At 50.1% G+C, this 9,936-nt stretch overlaps 1 long non-coding RNA gene across 1 annotated transcript; it reads left to right on the top strand.

The window, feature by feature from the left end:
- Positions 1-3,266: 3,266 nt before the first annotated feature.
- Positions 3,267-9,887, top strand: LOC116954824 (uncharacterized). The gene is made up of 3 exons (XR_004404762.2): positions 3,267-5,165; positions 8,768-8,843; positions 9,624-9,887. It is a non-coding gene; the product is annotated as an uncharacterized LOC116954824 (long non-coding RNA).
- Positions 9,888-9,936: the final 49 nt, after the last annotated feature.

Here is a 9,936-nt window from a genome sequence, read left to right as displayed (position 1 = left end):
AGGGCATCCTTCCAATCCTGCGGAACCCGTCCAGTGGTCCAGACAGTTGTTATGATGTCATATAGGGCAGTCTGTGCACAAACGCCACCCTCCCTCAGCATTTCGCTTGGGAGATCATCTCTGCCCGCTGCCTTTCCTGGTCTCAGACTCCGGATCGCCTTCAGTACTTCCTAAACAGATGGCACTTCAGCCAGCCACTCACAGGGGTGACTTCTTCCAATATTTGAGGCACCGCAGCCTCAGCAGGGTCATCCTTACTTTGTGCCACGATGTTTTCCTGGCTTAGAGATTTTCCCTCCCCCAGGACCTCACAGAAATGCTCAGCAAATCTGCAAACCTGCTCCTGGGGGTCGGAGATTGGATCACTGTGTTTTCCCCTAATGATGGTAATAGGTGTGGCACTGCAGGTTACTTTTTTCATAGAGTTCAATAGAGATTTGTTATCGCAGGCCACTGAGGCAGACTCCATCTCCTCAGCAATCCGCGACCACCACCCATCCTTGCAGCGCCTCACGGCTCTCTGAACCTCCGAGCGAAGGCTGCAGTAAGCCTACTCATTCTCTGACGTGGGATTCTGTAGCCGATGACAGTGGGCCTGTCGCTTTTTCTCAACTATCTTGAACACCTCCTCTGTCAGCCAGGGTCTCTGGGGAGGTCTGGACCGCGTACCCAAAGCAGCCAATGCAGCTGCATGAGTCACAGTCCTAAACCTCGCCCATTTACCCTCGACATCAGGAGGAGTGGGGGACGATGCCAACCCCAGCCGCAGGCAATGATGAAATTCTCGCTTGCAACTTTCATCAGATAACTGAGACCAGGCCACTTTTGGTTGGAATGGGGTCCTGGGTGTACACCCACCACCAGAGCGGAAGAATGGCAGGCGATGATCAGAGGGCAGATCAGCTCCACGGTAGGTCCTGGTGTCAAGGACATGGGCTCGCATCCGCTGGTCCGTCACTATGTAGTCCAGCAGATGTTCTTGCACACACCTACACACAGGCATACACACATAAACACACACCTACACACCTACACACATACACACGTAAACACACACCTACACACATATTCACACGCATACACACGTAAACACACACACACACCTACACACACGCATACACACGTAAACACACACACACACACCTACACGCCTACACACACACATACACACGTAAATACACACCTACACACATATACACACGCATACACACGTAAACACACACACACACCTACACACACGCATACACACGTAAACACACACACACCTACACACACGCATACACGCATACACACGTACACACACACACACCTACACACCTACACACACGCATACACACGTAAACACACACACACACCTACACACATATACACACACGTAAACACACACACACACATGCGTACACACACAGTGGGGAGTGGATGCGTCTCAGGGGCAGTGATTGGGACAAACCATACATCACCATGTATCCTGAAGATAACGGAAGGAAACTGACAAGAGTTCTCCTTTTCTCCGCCCTTAGTTTAATTAAATAATAATTATCATCATCGTCGCTATTCCTACAGAGGCTCTCATCTGCTAGGCCCGTTCTCTACACCGCAGCTCTGTGATGCCCCCCCCCCCCCCCCCACAATGACGGTCGTAGAGAGCGACACATGCAGACCGGACCGCGGAGTGCGTCCAATCACTGGGTCAAGGCGCGGCCCTGCAATTGCCGGCTCACGCCACTGCTTGGCGGAAGCCGCCTCCACTTCCTTAGAGGGAGCTCGAGGTTGAGAACCACTGCTATGGACGCTCTCCATATGGTGCCCCCTAGAGACTCGCGAGACTCTATCGAGACTATTGATAGTGAAACGCATAGAAGCATAATGCTGTGCTGTCTCCACCCACAAGATATCAATATGTTATAGTCCATCAGCCTCGTGGGGCTTTCTCGAGCAATATCATCATCACTTTGAGCAAGCAAGCCCTAAACAGGTTTGGATCAGAATCTTTATCCTGGAAAAATCCGATGAGGTATGCAGCTGTTTTTCACTGATGTCCTTTGGGGGTGGGTCAGAAGATGACAACAAACAATACAAAACAACTATTTGAGTTCAATGTATAGGAAAGGTAATCAAATCACAAAAAATAAATATGTAAAATAGATGTCCTGGGTCTCCTCAGCAGTGCGTGGCCTGGTAAACACAAACCAGACGATATTCGTAACAGCGCTCCGTTAAAACCATGGAGGCAGGCCCCGTTCAAACAAGAAACGCATTGCGACGTACACACGTACACACACTTTACCTCGCGACCCTGGCGATGGACTAACCCATTTACAATGTCGCGCGGACAAAGGCGGCGGGGGTTTAAGGGACCTTGCACAGCTGTTTCAACTGCCGCGCCGGGAGGTAGAATCGCACCGGTAACCTGACTCAGAGAGAGAGAGCGGTGTAAATTCCACGTTCCCACGGCGGGGCGGGATGTGGGGGGTGAGATGTCGAGCAGTGAATCTACAACTGGAAACTATTTGTATTTTACCAGGTAAATCCCACTGAGCTACATTGCTCTTGCTCAGATGCGACCTGGCCACGAGATGGCTTATCACGTGGAAATACTCTAAACGCATTTTTCCAAATGTGGAGGGGAAAACCGCAGAGAGGAGTGCAGACTCCAAATATAAAGCAGCAGGCGTTAGGGTCGGGATCGAACCCACGACCTCCTGGATCCTCCTATATACCAGGCGAGGTAGTTAACATCTCGCCACCGCGGCGCCTCTCTTACAACCAACCGTACAATTGAGGACAATCGCTTTTCATTATTTAAAAAAATGAAGAGTTGAAGCGGTCATGCACGAGTTGAGTCCGTAACTGGGGAGGCCATGGTAACGTTCTAAAAGAGTATCGGTCCGATATGAATGAAGCCATCAACTCGCTATACACTTGAGAAGCCGGTTTAATCATGAGCGACTGAAATCCGGATTCCAACCCAGGATCTCAGCGATGCTGGCTCGGTGTCTGTAATCACTAACCCACCATTCACCAAAATGAAAATAACCTTGCTAGTTATGGTAACGTGGTAATCGTTTTAGCGACCATATTGGAATGGTGGGTTGGGAACACCCCCAACTGGGATTTCAACTCACAAGCTTCCGATTGAAAGTCGAGCATTCCTGACATCAGCAGCAGCATCAGCATTATCAGCCACTATCAATTCACTATTGGACTGCTTAATTAACATCTCCCCTAGCCATTTCGCATGATCTCGCCATGTAATGGTCAATTTCGCTGCTCGACACCGGCTGATTTCATCGCTTCAACTCCGCGGTGGCCAAACTCTCTCTGGCATGTTTCCCGATTTGGGCTGCCATTCCAGCGTTCGTCTCGGTCACAGGGCCTCCTCCTCGTCCCTTCTCACGACGGGGCATGCCTCTAGCTCACTCACTCTTTTTACCAAGTGAAGATGATGATGGTGCTGTCTCTCATCCGTGTTCTCCTCTCTCTGTCGGTATAATGCTCCAAATCCACGTTCATCAGTAGCACGACAGTGACCTTTAAAAGAAATACATATAGATTTGACGGAGTTTCGGGAAATTGCTCTTTTTCTCCCTCTAGCCTCATTTTCATGAGGATCCTGATGTCTTATTGGCAAATTTGTCTAATTCCTTTATTTAAAAAATAGTTTTAGTTTAGTTTTTGAAAACAATAAATTTATTTTGATCTCGGGATGGAAGTACGGAGGTGGAAGGACGGGGTGTTGGGGAGTTTTCACTCAATCTCGGTATGCAGGTGCCACACCTCAGCAACCTAATTGCTGTGCTGCCTCACGGAGGGCACCACCTGCGCGTGAAGTGGCCGACCTTTGTAGGACGGGGGAGCCCCAAAGGAGAACTCGGACCCTGGGCTGTGGTTTTCTGGAGTGTCTGACCCTTCAACGTCGCTCTGTTGCAAGCGACACAGAGAGGAACCTGGGGCGTGGAAGTGCTTTGTGCGTGTGTAGCGGTGTGTCCGTGTGTATGTGTCAGTGCGTGTGTAGCGGTGTGTCCGTGTGTATGTGTCCGATAGTGTAGCGGTTAGCGCGCTGCGCTATGAACCTGGCGACTCGGGTTCGATTCCCGCTCACGGCCAACACCAGTGACGATTATCTGAACCGGTCCCGGGCCTCCCCTAGGTCGACTCAGCCTCAAATGAGTACCTGGTGCGGTGTGTAAACATTGCCACTAGGGAGACAAAGGCGGTCGGGCGTGGTGCTGGCCACCCACCCCCTCGTGTACCGATCCGGTCTTCATAGGTGCTCGCTAACAACACTTGCCCCTACATTCTGTTAAGGCTATACGGGGGATCTTTTTGTGGGTGCGTAGCGGTGTGTCCGTGTGTATGTGTCAGTGCGTGTGTAGCGGTGTGTCCGTGTGTATGTGTCAGTGCGTGTGTAGCGGTGTGTCCGTGTGTATGTGTCAGCGTGCTGCGCTATGCACCCAGGCGACCCAAGTTGGATTCCCGCTTCGTCAACAACCGGTGACGATCTTCTGAACCGGTGCTGGGCGTCCCCTGGGTCGTCTCAACCTCAAATGAGTGCCTGTTGCGGTGTTTAAAAACATCGCCACTGGGGAGACAAAGGCGGCCGGGCGTAGTGTTAGCCTACCCCCGCGCGTGCCTTTCCAGTCTGCATAGGTGCTCGCTAGCAGCACTTGCCTCAAAAGTTTGTTAAGACTACACGGGGGATATTTGTCTTTGTATGTGTACAGCATATATGTGCATGTAACGTACGTGTGCTTGTCTTTGCAGATGTGTGTGTATGTGTGTGCCTTAAATGAGTACCCGGTGCGATCTGTAAGCGTCAGCACTGCGGGAGACGAAGGCGGCCGGGCGTGACGTTGGCCACACCACCTGCATCGTGTGCCGTGCCGGCATCCATAGGTGCTCGCTCACAGCACTTGCCCCTTACAGCCTGTAAAAAGGCTACACGGGGAACTTCTGTCCTTGTGGTTTCATGTCCGTGTGTACGTGCGTGTGAGCGTGCGGAGATTACGTGGCCGTGTCCATTACGTACCGCGAGTTCTGTTGGAGCATAAATAGGTGCTCGCTAACAGCACTTACCCCGGCAGTCACTGCAAGACTTTGACTGCGTGCGGTTCAACAAAACCTGGGACTCGTACAGCCGCTTAGAAAGGCGCAGAAGTGAGAATGTGAGTACCGTGCCGCATTGCCTGATGCCACACACACCTATTTACGTGACAGCACATGAGCTAACAATTGCTACACACGTATGTTACGTATATTATTTACAAAAATTATGACATTTTCGAGTAGAGTGCGTAAAATACAACGCAGTACTTTCCTGACAGTTTAGTTGGTTCACTTTTAGCTGAATGCCTGACTGCTAATAAGTCAAAAAAAGGAGAAAAGCCCCTTCCGAGTTCGCGTGCTGGAATACTGCTGGCGTGGTGGTTATGTGTGTATCCATACTACATATGAATTATAATATCACAGTTTGTATATATTATAATTGTTATTAGATATTAATTGTTTGGTGTATGTGAATGGTTGAGATAGACAATGACACACCGAAGGAAAGAGGAACACGCGGATTAAAGACATCATTATCGCATCGACCGTTAAGAAAGAAATACTCAACACATTCGTAAATAACACTGTCACGTGTCCTATGATGAAGGATCATTGCCCAAAACGTTGCCAAGGCCGCACGATGTTATTGACGAATGTGTTTAACTTTTGCGCACCTCCGATTAGCACGGTTGACTATGTACGGTGCAAAAGAAAGTCTACATACATACAACATGTTTTTTAATGAATTTATACTGGAGGAATCCGAGAAGCTATAGAGCTCTTTTTTACAGATGTCGAGAAGGGGCGGTTCAGAACGTTACAACAACAAACAATACAAAACACAATAGCAGTGCAAAGTATAGGAAAGGTAAGCCAATCACAAAAATACGAATACAACTAAATTATTATTATTTTTATTTTACCAGGTGAAGCCCCCTTAGCTACACAGCTCTTTGTCAGAAGCAACCTGGCAACAATCGATAACTCAACGCGCGACGCCACACAGTATCCGCTCACTCTCGAACAAAGAGAGATGACGACTCAGTGGAGCGAGGAGGAGGAACCGAGCGTGAAGGTAGCAGCGGTAGTCACGTGGCAATGAGCCGGCGTTACCAACAATGATCCAAGCTCTGCAGTCCTCTGTATATTGAGGTGTTATCGGCCAGAGGCCCCAGGAGGAGGTGGAGCCACAGGCGAGCTGCGGGGATGAGCGGAGTTCACACAAACTGCGGTCATCCTGGCAGCAGCGACTTTTGGCTAACCATCGAAACAAAGACGGTCACCGCATTGCGCGCTTCACATGCGCTTCTGCGGTCGTCTGCAATGCTCTTACTTCTGATATTAGGAAGCCACTGGAGCTATGCACTTTTAAATCGTCGATATTTAAAACTACTTTCTTTAGAACTGCTTTTTGTGTTCAGTTTGTTGTCCTTCCCCCGCACATCCAATACGCACGGTTGGCTACGTACCGTGCGTAAGAAGTTCAACATACATACGAGGGGGGAAGGCAGCAGCAGCCACGCGGTGAGGAGCCGGCACTACCAACGACTGCCCCAGCTCTGTGGTCCTCTGTATATGGTGTTATCAGCCAATTAATGAGTGTTTACATGTTGGAGGAAACCGAAGCAACCGAAGAAAACTCACGCTCACGTGTGAGGGGGAAACACTCTATCCCCATACAGACGGAACAAGTGAAGTCCGCATTTGTTTTTACCGTACTTTAACCGCTCTCCTTCTCCTGGCGAGCCAGGGGTTATGGTGGCACCTCCTCCTCGACAACTTCTGTGTACGATCCACCAACTCCTCCGCTGCCTCCACAGTGCTGGCTTACAGGCAACCACGTGCAGCGTAGTAGCCACCACCATCACTGCCATCCCACGTTAGGGGTGTGCGCTAGAACCGCGAGCGTTGGCCACAACCCGGCGGGGGAGGCCTTCATTCAGCACTGGATTGATCATGACTGACGGTGAAGTTCGTTAAGTGTGGCAAGTCCGATAGGCTGATGAACTGCACTGTATGGTACTCGCGTGTGTGGGGACCCGAATACAAACGCGTTAACTGGTAAGTGCAGAATTAAATGATTCCAAAATTCGTGTAAAAATAAAATGCATATTTACATTTAAATTGCTGTATTCGGTTGCTTCAAAGTTATCCTCTTTGTTTACCCATAATTTGTCTTTGTACGGTGTGAGAGGTTTTTGATGGGGGAGCGGTGGCGCAGTGGTTAGCGCACTGTGCTATTCACAGCCATCGCTGACATCAGTGGCAACATAATCTAAGCATCAAAACTTTTGAAATGTAATTCCATTCTTGCGTGTGAGCAACCATATGTTGTGGAGCTATACGACAATGTCGAAGTCTGTTGCTGCTGCTGGCCACGACGAGAGGGCTTCAGCAGAGAGAGGGTTTGTGTCGTGTCGCTCTTCCTCCTCCGTTGAAGGAGCGCAGACCACAGTGGGTTCACTGTGCGGTCCATAGCTGGGGTTGCATGGCCACAATTGACGACAGTGACTTATCTTTAATGTTTCTCTATAGGTATCTATGTATCTCTACGCGTCTTTTTTAATACATGGGTCCATCGTTTTGGTTGCATGGCCACAATCGCACCACTGTGGCTGCATCTTCAATGTTCAATTAATGAAGGAGTTTTGGTGCATCATCAGCCTAGCGGTGATGCTCTGATGATGTGGTTGATGGTCCCACCACCAGTTGTCAAAAGCCACCAGGAGGTGTGACGTACTATGATTGCGTCGTCAGGGTGGAACGGTGGAATCGAATCATTGACGCATCGAATGGCGTCTATGAGCGTCGATGTTTTATTTGTATACGCTGCATGTACGTATGTTGAACTTCTTTCGCACCGCACTTATCCAACCATGCTCATCGAAGGTGCGGGGGAAGGACAACAAAATACACACAATAAGCAGTTCGATATAAATTAGCCTTCAATCTAGATGATTTAAAGTTCATAGCTCCAGTGGCTTCCTAATATCGGAAGGAAGAGCATTCCAGACGGCCGCAGAATCGCATCTGAAAGCGCGCAATGCGGTAACCATCTTTGTTCGATGACTTACCACAATCCGCTGTGAGGATGCCCGGAGTTCACGTGATGATAGTTTAAGCTCCTTGACGAGATCAGCAAGGTATTGTGGTTAATTTGTGGAAAACACGTTGTGTGTAACGAGTGTAACCTTATAAAACCAGCAAAGTTTGCAAAACGGGTTACAACCCTGCTGACGAGACTGGGAAATGTCGAAACCGGTCTAGGGATTTGCTGCTTAAAAACATTCATCTGCATGGGCGACAGGACGGTTGCTCGTTCGACCCTCGTGAGATGTGTATGTCTTGTGTACACTGTGGTTGACATGTAGAAATATTCCCACCCTCCCCACCCCCGCCATAGGAATGTGGAATTTATATCACTGGCTCAGTGCCACTAGCATTTCTCTCTGAAGCAGCGCGAGTGGGGAAAGTGCCGCGTCCCCTATCGTGTGGAATAAAGGGGGGTACTTTGGCAAGGGACCTTGGAAGTGCTTCTGCGTTATCCACTTCCACGGGCCGTTTCTGTGACGTGGCAATAATACGCTGTTTCGCGAGAGTTCCCGGATGGATTCTTCGTCTCTTGACACGAGGTCGAAGGCACAGTTGGAATAAAATAATGGGAATGTAAAAAAAGTACAATGAAGTTTAATTTTTTTTTATCTAATCTGGTGTCTCACAGATTTCTCCATGGAGCTGCAGACGCAGAGGACACGGACTCGCGTTTATGATGATGTCATGGGTTGGCCAATGCTAAGGTGAGACCCGTGAAGATGAGACAGAAACATTCATCCAGCAGTGGATCGAACATGGATGATGACGGCCGTAATGTCATCTGCTCTTGATGATGGATGATGTTGCCGCTGCTGCTGTCACTGCCACTTGTTATGCTGATGGTGATGTTTCATTGCTATCGGGGCGGCTGTATAATGACATGGGTGCTGCTACTGATGAGGACGGTGATTCAGCCAATACTGACAATGCTGATGCTAAGGATGATGATGACGATGAAGCAGATGGTGCTGTTGTTACTACTACTGCTGATGATGCTACTGCTGCTGATGCTACTACTACTGCTGCGGCTGATGCTACTCCGGCTGCTACTCTATGTTGAACTTCTTTCGCACCGTACATAGCCAACCGTGGTAATCGGAGGTGTGGGGAAGGACAGCAGACGAAGCACAAAAAGCAGTTCAAAATAAATGAATGTTCAATCTAGATGGTTTAAAAGTGCATAGCTCCAGTGGCTTCCTCATGTGGGCAGAAAGAGCGTTCCAGACGACCGCAGAGCGCATCTGAAAGCGCGCGGTGGTAAACGTCTTTGTTTGATGGTTAGCCAAAATCCGCTGCTGCTGCTGCTGCGAGGGTGACCGGAGCTTGCATGATGGTTGCGCTCCTTGACGAGATCACCAAGGTATTGTGGTTCATTTATGGCAAGCACTTTGTGTGTAACCTTATAATGATGATGATGATGCTATTACTGCTGCTCCTACTGCTGATGCTGCTGACGATGATGGTGTGGGGGGTGCGCCCCGCAGGCGATGGAGCTGCTGACGGATGTGCTGTGGAGGCAAGACGAGGACTTGGGCGCGAACCGAGACCTGTTCCACGGGGGCCCCAAACCCCGCTCCCCCCTCCCGCTCCGCAAGCGCCCTCCCGTCGTGGGGGGGGCCGCAGTGCCGCCGGCTCTCACCGGCGGTCCCTGCCCTGGTGGGCCCTGCCCCGGTGGGCCCTGCCCCTTCTACTGCATCGGGCCGTGCCCCTGCGCCTGCCACTGCCCTGGGCCCCGCAGTGAGAAGAGAGAGGGGGAGGAGGAGGGGGAGGAGGAGGGGGAGGAGGAGGGGGAGGAGG

This window comes from Petromyzon marinus, chromosome 56, assembly GCF_048934315.1.
Source record: "Petromyzon marinus isolate PM22_M1 ecotype Great Lakes invasive population chromosome 56, UKy_Petmar_22M1.pri1.0, whole genome shotgun sequence".
In the NCBI taxonomy this organism is placed as follows: Eukaryota; Metazoa; Chordata; class Hyperoartia; order Petromyzontiformes; family Petromyzontidae; genus Petromyzon; species Petromyzon marinus.
Note: the sequence above shows the minus strand (reverse complement) of the source record. Positions and strands in the feature narration are given on the sequence as shown.